We start from the raw sequence: 12,308 nt of genomic DNA, 5'->3' as shown, positions 1-12,308 counted from the left end.
TGTGAGTTTAGAGATAAAGAGTTTAGAGATAAAGGGGAGGAGAGTTATGGGGCAGACAGATGGGGATTACTTCTCCAACCCACTGACATAAGCACTGGGGCCAGTGAGGCTCTTCTGACAGCACTGCTTTTTTGCAACTGTCTGTAGAACCATTCATAGACTGCAAAGCATAAATATAGTTAAACAGTGACATTAAAAGGAATTTTTACATGATCCCTTGGTGATTTTTCATTTCCCCTCCAGAGGGCAATGGTTTCAAAGAAAACATTTTGTTCTATGTTAGGCTGATTCCTCAGCTTGAGTCTGAATTTAGTTTTTCTCCTTTCTATTGATTGCAATCAGCCAGATTTAGATGGATCTCAATTATATCTGCACCCTGCTGGCAAACAATGACACCGATTCATGTCAAATTCAATTCATCAAAGATGAACATTTTCTTTGTTAAATAATATTTGTCTTTGGAGTTAATGTACTGATCTTAAAAGAAAGTTCTATAATAAATAAAGTTGCCTAAATACACTGATTCTGCAGCCGCAAGCAGGATTTAATGTTTCCATAATCCCAGATAGTAAAAACATAGAAAAAATTTTGTCTAAAATTAAAATGTTCAAAGATCCAAGCTCACAAAAGGTATCACTTGGGTATTTCTTTTCAGTTCCTTTCTACTTAAAGATAATAACTGGACACTTTGAACAAGAGATGGAACAGAAAGCTTTATACTACTTTGGTAAGTAGTTTTCTCATTTCCTTTAAAAGCTGTCTTGGTAGATCCTCATATGAAAGATTAATCAGCTAAGACAAAACAAAGGAAGATTAAAAGCTTTGATCTTCCCAATCATCATTCCACTGTCATTCCTCATCCTCCCATTCACCTTCTTTCTCTGTATATTTCCTTTTTAATTTGAAGATGTTGTTAAATTCAAGCTAAAATGTTTATTTTCTCAGAGTAATTTTTGTATTCTCAGCATACCACCAAACTGCACCCACAAGGCAAAATGAACGGTAAGAGCTGTCTGCCAAAGTGATTCAAAACAGAAAGGTTATCTGGGTCTTCACAAATAATGCTGCTGATCCTGTGCTCTATTGTGAATCGTTTTCAGGTGTGACAACTTCTTGGCCTGACAGAGTATTTTAATCTGTTGGATAGAATTAGCCAAGCACATCTCATTCCAGCACCATTTAATGGATTTGCCAGCTGGGCGCGGGCTAATATTAGGGTTTCTGTGATGCCTTGTGAAAGCCAGAGGGAGGAGATTGGTTACCAAAGAAACAAACAGATCTTTAAGCAGATATATCCAAGAGATATCCCAAGCTCAGTCTTAACCTGGTCTGGTAACCCCTTCTGGCAAAAAAATTAAACTTCAGCTACAGGTACAAGACAGTATAGGATGGAAATGGAAATTCTAAACCTGATGAGAATCCTCCTTTATTTTATTCTTTATATATTAAAGAAAATTCCCTTATCTTGGTTTAAAAATGGCTGCTGGACAACATGCAAATTGGAGGCAATGAGATTTTCTGTGGAAAGGAATGTACAAATGCTATCAGCTGAAGGAAACTGTAAGCAGAATTTGTGCCTTTTTTTGTCTGACCATCCCAACCTTGGACGTAGAAAAGAGTTCAACAGTGAACAGATAACCTGATCAACCTACCTACTTTTTGCAGCCATATTTCCTAGGAAAGTATGACATTTTGAAAGCACCCTTTGGTTCTAAGATCCTTTGTCAAAGTGCTTTCTAAAAAAGGGTTCATGCGAACTTTCATGAACTATGTTCATATGAAGGTAAGAAGAACCACGCTTAGGGCTGCTCAGCCACAAATTACCAGTGTCATGGCTTCCCTCTCTTTTTTATTTCCCAAGTAAATAATTCTGCAGTCCACAAACATCTGTATGTCCTGCAGTGCTCCAGTTGTGTTTGCTTGATGCAAAGCCCCTCATTATTGGTCAGAACAGAAATAGACGTTAATATGTTAATAGATGTTAAATGCACTTACAAGGCATTACTGCCCTGGGGAGTTTGAGCCACAATGTGGATAGGTAAAAGGCTTTCAGACTTTCCTCTGCAGGTAACTGGGCAGGACATACCTTAGTGTCTTAAGCCTTTTCACACAGTAAGGAAAACCATAAGAACGTTATTTTGGGACTTCTAAAATTAATTTTTGTATTTCAGTGTTTAGAACAGAACTGAAAGAAAACATGATATAGAGGGTACCATTATAGAAATTGTGGATTTCACTGTGAAGAATGATAGCATTAAATGGCACAGATTTTTATATGGCTTAAATGGAAGCAACGAGAGATGAACTAAAGCAGGTATCTCTTTAGGACTTAGTTATCTAAGAAAGCCTTTCTTTACTAGTGTGGTTACCGAGAACATTTCTTCTAATGCCTTGAGCAATGATCTAGGCAGGCTAGCCTGAAAAACCAGGGAAGTGAGTGCAGTTTGCAGCTCAAAGTCAAACTTAACTGTTGCACACTGAAAAGACGTTTCCCTGTTCCTGAAAAACACAGCCAAGAATATAAACAATCCGGTAAAACTACTTGTAACCTCCTGTTTTCTTCATCGTTCCAGACGGTGTGTTACGGGCACCTTCTGTGCCTCAGCCTCCCAGAGGCAGAGTGGACTCTCGATGAGATTAAATACTTTTTTCCCCACACAGGCTCCAGCCTGGCTGGGGCATTCAAGCTCGGGCTGAGGACGCGGCAGCAGCAGCAGCAGACGAGCGAGGGGATGCCAGGGAGGGTGGACGGAGGACAAAGGGCTTGCAGTGGCCCGGTGTGCCCCGGGCCCAGCGGAGCTGCAGCGGGCGGGGGCGGCAGCCGGAGCTGGGCGAGCAGGAAGGAGCGAGTGGCCCGGCGGGCGAGCCGGCTCTGCTCGGGGCACGGCGCCCGGGGTGGTCCCGTTCGGGGGCGCAGAGAAAGCCGTGGGAGAGGGATGGGAGATGACGGCGGGAATGGACTGGACTGAAATGGGCGCTGGAGTCACCGTCCCTGAAGTGTTTAAGTAAGGACTGGCCGCGGCACTCAGTGGCAGGGTCCAGCTGACAAGGTGGTGCTCGGTCATAGGTCGGACTCGACGATCTCAGAGATCTTTTCCAGCCTACTCAATTCAGTGATTCTGGGAGGAAGGACACACAGAAGCAGCGCACGTATCACGTGTCCCCTCCACCTGAGGGCAGCCCCAACCCGGCAGCCCCGAGCGCCGCGGCGGCCTCCCGGGCAGCGCCGCGCTCCCCGCCCGGCCGAGGCGGCCGTGGGGCGGCCCCGCGCCTGCGCGGCGGGGCGGGGCGGTGGCGCCGGGGCGGGCGCGGGGCCGGGCCGGGCCGGGCTGGGCGGCGGCTGCGCAGCGCTGCGGGGGCTGTGGCCGGGCGGCTCCGGGGACTGGTCGCGGGGACGCTGCGGGACGCCGGAGACTCTGAGTTCCAGCCGGCGGCCTGGCCGCGCCGGAGAGGAGCGTGTCAGCGGCGGAGAGAGACAGACGGTGAGCGGAGCGCCCGTGCCCGGTGTGCGAGCAACAGGTCCCGCCGCGGAGCCGCCAGTCCCGGCTGGCCGGAGCCTCCCCCGCGGCCACGGCGCCTCCCCCGCGGCCACGGCGCCCGCGCAGGCCCCGGGGTCCGGCCGGGCCGAGGCCGGGCGGGACGGCGGGGCATAGCCGGGCTCGGCGGCTCTCGGGGCTCGGCCTCGGTCCCCGCGCCCCGCTGGCGGTGGCCCGGGCTGTACCGTGGCCGCGGGTCCTGGGCGGGGCGGCCCCGGCCGCGGCGGCTACAGGTGCGGGCGGCGCTGCCGAGAGCGCGGGGGGCCTCCCGGGAGCGGCTCCTGCGGCTTCCCTGCCGCCCTTTCTCGGGGTGCCTCCCGGGAGCTTAGGCCCAGGACTTGTAAGAAAACCCTCCCGCACTTGGCTGTGTGCTCTCTCTGCGGACTTGTAGCGGGTTGTGTGCGTGTTTAAACAAGGGGGAGGGAGGAACTTTAGGCCCCCCTCCCGTGCACTTCTGATGCTGTGGCAGCTCTGTGTTTGGAAATGATTCCTCAGTGAAGTTTCTGCTTCGTATTGGTTTATGAATCTTTGCGGGGCTAAGTTAAAGCAGGTTGAACGTGAGCGACTTGCAATGTGTTTTACAGTCTGTAGCGCACATCCCGCTTGGAGCGGCTCCGTGTGCCCAGAGCTGTAGTGGAAATGCTCTTGCGGTGCTGCCGCTTTCCTAGCGGAGGCATCGAGCCTGTGTGGTGGGAGGGAGACACACTACAGCCAGGCAACAAAGAGCTGGGTGAGACAGACCGCGTGAGAAAATGAAATTAACTTGTATTTGACCTTACTGAGGGATATTTATATACAAACAAAGGCTGCCTAAAATAATAATATTGTTAGATGTCTCACATGGGACAGATCCACGAAAATAACTTCATGAGGAATATTAAAAGGGGTAAATAAGTGATATGAGGGTATTTTCTTTTAAAAATGAAGCCTCTATTGGAATTATTTAGGTATACACTATGTCCATAGCTCACTGAATAGAGCAAAATACTTTCATTCTAGATGCATGATGATATATAGCTGACTGCACTCAGTCTTCTAACAAGTGACTGATAGTGATCTTCTATGTGTCTGCTGCTTCTTTTGCCTATGCCTTAAACGGTTCTCTCTGTCCTTTTTGAGGATTGAGGTGTTTTTCATGAATTTGTAAAAAAATAAGGTATCTTTATATTGTCTTTACACATACGAGTCTGCAAGCTTTTGGATTGGACATGTCCAAATTTTCACAGTACATTATTTTTTCTTATGATCATATTAGAGCTGTTACTACACATCTGAATGCCAAACGATTTAGAGTTGGGCTGGATGATACACATGTCAACTCTTTTCCAGCATGCTGTGCTTTAAAAAAAAAATCCAGTATTTTACACATTAAAAGCTTAAGTAATGGTTAGCATTGTAGGCACTTTTAAGAAGGCATCAAAAATAGCGTTTTAAAGAAGTGTTGTAGGATGTTACATTTAATTATCATTATTGTTAATAAAGTAATAGAGGTTTAAATGTTAGTCCATGGTCACAGAACTCTTTTTAAAGTAGTTTTTCAGAGTTTACATTCTTCTAATGTGTGTCATATTACTTTGCAATGTGTGGAATAGCAGTGGATGATGATGTTTTTCTGTATAGAGTTAGCTGTTGGTAAAGACTATAATTTTACTTAGTTTTTATTGAATTTCTTCTTAAAAGTTCTGGACTTAGAAGTGCGCGTCAAAATATCAGTAGACTGATATATGTGGCTTAGGAATCTGCAGGAGTTACTTATGACCTTTGAGGGGTGACAGGCATCTTTCAGTACCTCAACAGTACGTGATAAAGAACTATGGAAAATGCAATGCAGAGGTTGGGATTCATACCAAGAGTTGTGGATACTGAAAACTTAATGTAGTCTGAAGTTTATGTGCATCCATATATTGATCCTTGTTCATAATTACATTTATTGTAAGAGAAAGATTAAATTTTCCTAATACTTCATTTGCTGCTTTAATTAGAATCTCCTGCTATTCTTAAAAGTTGCAGGCATTTAAAAAACTTACAGCATTTTTAGATGCAAATTCTATTATGTCTCTTCAAAGATTGGATCTTAACATCAGAAGTTAACTGCTTTAACTGTTTCAGCTACTGTTTTTTTTTTCTCAGTTTGTACTTTGAAGTGCAGTCCTTTTACAGTGTTAGGCTTTTAGAATGCTGAAGGCTAAAATTTCAAACAGTGTGCTACTTCCTAGATAGCAGGATTTGTGTTTGTATTCATCTGCCATGTTTAAAATTTTTAAATGTTTAACAACTGACATTTTTAAAGTACTTTCTCAGTCACTGTTGCAGAAATACTCGACATTGCGGTATTTGGAAGACTAATTACTGCCTTGAACATGCATTTGAAAACCACAAGACTTTTTGTAAATATTAATTAAATACTGCTCTATTGTTTTCATTTTATTAATGGGCAAAGAGAGGCATTTGTGTATTTGAAAACGTTAGCAGTATGTCCGTGGTAGAAAACTCGGTGGAAACAATTGAAGTGGTGGTTTAAAATCAGGTCTGCTGGCAGAGTTGCTTTTCTGGTGTGGTTGCCTACCTTGGAGCTTTTTTCAGTAGGGTGGTTCTGACAACAGGGGCACTTTATGTACACATCCTCTTTCCTTCACTCCCAATACAGCTAGACAAGCTAGACAAAATGTCTTAGTATAGTTCAAACTAAAGTATGAAGCAGAAGAAAGAGGAAATTGTAACTAATTAAATTTATATCTGAGACTATTTTAAAGTAAGCTTTTGTTTGGTTTTTTTTAACGGGAGGTGATCAGCTCTATGTGTCTGTTGGTAAAGACTTGTTTTATAATGCAGTCTAATTGAGCACTAACACATAGCTGTGTGGGAAGAAAAAAATGCTGCAACTCTCAAAGGTTGCAGCAGTTAAATTAGAAAGCAAACACAGATACCATCAGTAATGCACACTTCTAAAAGGAATGCCCCAATTCTGTGAAGACCTAATCTTGCACACTTCTCTTTTGGCAGAAAAAGGATGCAATGCTGCATTTCCTTAAAGAGGTGGAAATTATTTTGAGTACCTACCCAGCAAATTGAGATTTGGATTCAAATCCTTCTACTCTTTAGGGGAGCTGCCAGTTCCCAAAAGGAATATCTTAACTGCCAGACCAGTGAGTGTTTGGTTTGATTCTTGAGGAGTAGTAGTCACTTAGGAAGGGAGTGAATATGTAGCCCAGGGACTTGCTTGATCAAGTACAAAATAATTATATGGATTCAGGTCTTCTTTCCTTCTTACAGACAAAGTGTTGAAAGAGTAAAGGAAAGGGATTTTTCTTGGGGGTGGTTTATTTTCCCTAGCATGGTGTGAAATTTTGAAGACTTAAATCTCTGATCTTTAGGTTTATTCTTATCTGACTCGACCAGTTCCTACTCAAGTTGAATATTAAATATCTGAACAGTACCTGTAACACTTCCTTTTCATTTTGGAGCAGGTCTTGGTTGTTTATTTGTGGGTTGTGGAGTCTAGTAGGTGGCATGGCATTTATGTTCCCTTGTGGATCTAGTTCTGCTTTGTTCTAAGACGCCAAATAATTAGATCTAGAAATGTAATTGTTTCAACATACCTGTGATTATTATCTGCTATAATAGGGCTGGTCAGTGACTTGTGTTTCCTTAAATTATTTGCCTGTTGCATCATGTATCTATTCTAGTTCTGGCAATAATTGTTTTCTTAACAAAAAATAATGAATAAGAAATAGCTAATAGGTTTTGTTTGAACATTTTTAATACTTGATTTTGCCTCTAGTGTTCTATTGTTAAAATTTCAATTCTATGGTTGGAGAAAAGGCTTGACTACTGAACATGTGACATACAGCTCATGGTCTTTAGAGTCTGAATTTGCTGTAATTTATCAGCATAGACAGTAAACTCCTCATGTCCTGCAGAGGTCTAACAAAAGAATAGATGTTAAACAGAAAATCTGGGAAAATACAGCTTTTCTTAAGAAATAGAAGATAGAAACCAAACCACAATTTTCATTCTTGTACCAGGATGCCTCTTCTGGGGAAGCTATTTTAGGTTATGTGTGGTTATTTGACTGTAAAAGATAGTTCAGAAGACTCTCAAATGTGGGAGTTTTTCCGGGGAAAAGCAGTTTAAAACCAGAAATGATTTCTGGCAAGGATATATTAGAAGTGATAGGACAGTTAAGAGGTCCTGTACAAAAGGTATTAGGAGCACTGGAGTGTGGTAATAGTCAGTATGTTAGCATCTAAATCAACCTGGGTACATGCATCAACTGAATAGTGAGTGTGAATTGTCTTGTGTGAAGTTGTTCAGTGGTTTCTTGAAGCTCTCTAGAAAGCTGAATTCAGTAAAACCATAAACCTTTGATAACTGGGAAGTGCCAGTGCAAGCTCAGCATCTGGTCTTTGACCTGGTGATGGTGCTGGGAGGTGGCTGGTATGCATTCCCAGTCTGTTTCCAAGGATAACTGTATATTTTTAAAGTCAGGAAGGAGAGACTGGAAAAGTGTTCATTTAGGTACCAGTAGTTTTGAGTGGAGTTCAGAGTACAAATGTGTGAGCTCAAGGGAGGACGATGTATGCTAGTACCTGAGGGAGTCAATTCTCATTTTAATAGTAAATTGTGAAGAGTATGTGAGCTGTGTGATGTCATGGGAGTGATTTGTGTATATTAAAGAGGAATGAAACTTTAAAGAGCTTATCTGAAGGTAGATAAAATATAACTGAGGTGATGTCATGGTAAAAACACTATTGAGAGAAATTACTTAGCTTTTGAGGTTTTCTGGAGCCAAATTTTGATCTTGATTTGGGTGGCAGAGAAATCAGCAGGGTCAGCTCTCTGAATATTCAGGTAAAAGCCTAAATGTTTTCTTGGATCTCAAACCTGAATATTCAAGTGTAAACCCAAGTGTTTTCTTAACTGTGGTGATCTTTACAATTAAGGTCAGTGGAGGTGGTATGTTTTGGTAATGCATTGGCTATTAGTCACTTATTTAGAAATCACTGGTCTTTAGTGTGGCAGAAGAGAAAACTAGGGAGGGAAGCAAGTTTGTCTGCATGATGTTTGTGGTACTGAGTTAAATTCTTTACAGTCACAGATACCATGGCAACTTTTTCTTTTGAATGTGATGCCTTTGTGTATAAAGCTAAGGCCTCACCTTAATATCAGATCATGCAGTGTTCCTGCAACGTTGTGGTTGACAGCTTGTGATTGCCCTTGTTTGTCTTGTTTTATCAAATTGCCATTTACTTGTCAGCTACTGTTGATTAAACTTAAGAGAGATGAATTATAGGTTAATTCAGTGTACCTTGGCTAAGATAATTAAAGTTGCTTTTATAGAGAAACTGTGTTATAGATAACTGCGTTGTGCACTGTAGAAAATGGGAAGTCTCATATTGGCTAGGAGAGCATGTTGCTAATTCCTCTGGTATGTCTTGTTTTCTGAATGTTCTCTCATCTCTCAAAGCAAAGCTCAAGCCTTTGGGTTAAACATCGAGATTTGAAATGGGTGAGGGTTTGGATTGCATAGGTTTGTATGATATTGATTGTACTTCTTACAAGTACTTCTTACAAATGTATATAATTGTTTTCAGAAAACTAATCTCTTCTTCCCGGTGTCTGAAAGGCTGTGTGCTGTCAGCAGAGAAACTTAGTCCTCTCTTACTGGGACAGTGTAGCATTAGTGGACATCACGTGCTTTCACAGAATCAGTTCCTGTAGGATCAAGTGGTGATAGAATTGCTTAGTGCCACTATGCAATGACATTTACATTTTGTTTGAGTGATGTTAAAAGTCCTCAAATGCAAGAGAGAAGGAAATTGGTTTAAAATGAAACTGGGTACATGTATTTAAAGATGGTGATTGTTGTACAAGGGTTAAAACCAACATAAAACAAACTCTTACCATTTAATTTTGTTTCAGTAATCAAGATAAGTTCTAAATTAGTAACCTAATTACTTACAGGCAGGAATTAGCACAGTGTCTTAGTGTAAAGTGAGGTAAAAGCTGATCAGCTCAACATTGTCCTCTTGGGCTGACTGACTAAAATGACTTACTAGCCTCACGGTATTGGTTTTGTTTTTGACAAGTGGAATAGTCTGTTTCATATTTATGTTTTTAAGAGTATAAACACTAAAAATCCATTTGAGCCTAAGTTCTTAGATTTGTAGACTCTTTCAATGGAATTATCAATTTAATTATTTCCTGTTCAGAGAATATTAACTTAGTGTGTGTTGTGATCTTCTCTCAAGATTTTAACTGTTGTCATCAGCACTTCTGGTGAGGTGTGTTCCTTCAAGCTGATATAATGAAGGCCAGCTAGAACTCTGAAGAGGCAAGTTGCTTGGCTTCAGTGGAAAGAGAGCAGCAGTTTGAGGATTCTGCAGTCAGGAAGACTTTTCTGCTTTTCAGCCTACTTAGATTTCTTCTTTCTTCATTAGCTCATCAAGCAAGATGTAAATAGTAAAGACTGAAAGTGTATCCCAAGAAAAGCTAAGAACTGAAAAAGTAAATGTCACTTGTACTTCTTCCCAAAAGATAAAATACTGAGGATGATTTTAAGATAAAAGGTGAAAAGCTCTTCAGCTAAAGTCTGGTTATTGTTGTGTATTTTGTGGGTCATTTATTTCTTTAGGCTTTTGTTAATTTTGAAGTGTGAAGAAGTCAAAATGATATGCAATGGAGAGCTATTTTTTCTTGACTGAAACAAGAGAACCCAGCACCTAATAATATATTTTGAGGCAGCAAATATATTTTTGCTTAAGGCTTATGAAGTAATTTTTAGGTTAAATGCTAATGTTTTGTGTCTATTTATTGAGACTAGTACACTTACTGCTATTAGGGATTTGTCTTAGGATCACTTTTGAAGAGTCATGATATATTGTTTTTCCATAGATCTTTCCTGATATAATGTGGACTTATATTTCTGACCATGCTTTTTTGGCCCCTTGTTCGTCTTCTTGCATTCTTTCCTTCTGCAGACCTTCAGACATGAGTCTGTCTGCTCTCTCTGCTTAGGGAAGATGAGCAAAACTGGCAGGGAAGCAAAGGTTCTGTGTTGGATCACGCTACATCTCTTTCTTTTAGGAAAAAGGACAAGTGATGTTTACTTTGTCAATTCCTACGTTTCCTTGGGAAGCACTTAATGAAATTTGTCCTGTAAAAATGTGCTAGGTTATCTCAGCTAGATGCTGTGCTGCACTGGGCTACAAGATTGTAAACAGCTTGGTTTGGTTTCAAAAAGGGGGGACTGAAGAACTGGAATAACTGAACAATATTAACAAAACAATACTACAATATAATAATGTCAAAACTGTGGACTCCTTTCTGCTAAAATGTCATTGATGAGTCTGTTGATGGCTTAGCTTTGATCAGCAGTAGGGCCCTCTGTTATGAATTCATCCGTATGATGCTGGTGGAATCAGCATGATGTACTTGTTTGAGAAAGCAGCCTTAGAATTTAAATACCTCAGTTAAAGTTGAGATGGGATGATCTGCAGAAATTAAGTTAGACTTGCTTATGATGTACCAACCTCTTTTTGAAGCCTTCTGTAGTAGGGAAGTATTAAATATTTACATATATGTTCTTTAAAATTTAACAACTTGAGTTGCACACTTGAATTTATATATACTTTATTCCCTAAGCCAGTTTTTGACCTCTGTTGGTGAAAACTTCATACAGTTTCTCCTTATGTCAATATTTTTGAAGCCTTTTCTATACAAATATTTAATGAATGCAGCTGCATACCTGAATGGTTGGGTAGTAAATGTAGACTGGTTTGTGTTCCCTCTTAAGTGCATACTCTTGTCAAGTCTTAGAAAGATATGTAATGCTGTTCATTTGATACCATGTGTGTTAGCGCTCCCTAAAGCTTACATAGTTGGGACTTCCTGTGATAATTAAAATTCCATACAAATCTTTAGTTCTTGATTTCTTAAAGCTAATTTGAAATTGAACATTCAGCCTTTAAAGTACTTAACATGATTAATCATTGTCTGTTCAACTTATTTTCAAATTGTTTGACAGTTCACATTGTGCTTCTGATACTTTCTGGTGAGATTGTGTTTTTTATTCTTGGATGGATTTGTGAGGGTTGGCCCAGCTGATTCCTTCTACTTTAGAAGAAATTTAGATTGCAGCTACAGCTCTGGGGAATTCTAGATTTTGTGATGTTAGTTTTTGACCTTTTCCTGCTCGAGTCCTCTGCTCTAGTTCATTTGCAGAATTAAGAAGTGCTTGTTCCTCAGTCATGATGGTTCATGGTGTGATACCTGAAGCAAACTGCCATGCCAGTCTTAGCAATGAAGTGGCTGAGGTGGCAGCACATGTTCCCCCCTGACAATTCTACTTTTGGGATCAGTGACTTCTGATGGCAGCAGCCTACAGCTGAGGATAGTAACTTAATCTGCTACAACAAGATTTGCTAGAGCTTTTCTATCAGCATCTTTAAATTAAGCTTGCTGTTCTTTTAGTTCAGCCTCATATTAAGTCTTATTTTTTTCTTTTTTTGGAAGAAAAAACCACAAGGAGAAATAATAATTAACCTTATTTTATGGTTTCTTCACAACAAATTCCATGTTAAACTTGTGACTTCTACTTTGAGAAATCCATAAGTAGCATATCATTGCTGACCATTACACTGTTTCAGGTATTGTGGATTCATATGTTGATATTTTAGTGTATTAATGGAGGTATATTTCTGAACATTTTTGTTTAGCAGGTAAACCATGCAGAAATGCACTGCATCAGTTTAATGTACAGAACCACAGGGT

General features: G+C 40.8%; 1 protein-coding gene across 1 annotated transcript in view; it reads left to right on the top strand.

Annotated features, from left to right (window-relative positions):
• Positions 1 to 3,373: 3,373 nt before the first annotated feature.
• The window catches only part of PALS1 (protein associated with LIN7 1, MAGUK p55 family member), a 56,195-nt gene continuing 47,260 nt past the window's right edge, over positions 3,374 to 12,308 (top strand). The window contains exon 1 of the mRNA XM_054275310.1: positions 3,374 to 3,482. The gene's annotated coding sequence lies outside the window, so the exon portion shown is untranslated. The remainder of the gene's footprint in view (positions 3,483 to 12,308) is intronic.

Source organism: Melozone crissalis, unplaced genomic scaffold, assembly GCF_028551555.1.
Source record: "Melozone crissalis strain CALT ecotype California unplaced genomic scaffold, PUWL_Pcris_2 ptg000018l_1, whole genome shotgun sequence".
Classification (NCBI taxonomy): Eukaryota; Metazoa; Chordata; class Aves; order Passeriformes; family Passerellidae; genus Melozone; species Melozone crissalis.
The sequence above is the reverse complement of the archived record's forward strand: the minus strand, read 5'-3'. Positions and strand labels throughout refer to the sequence as shown.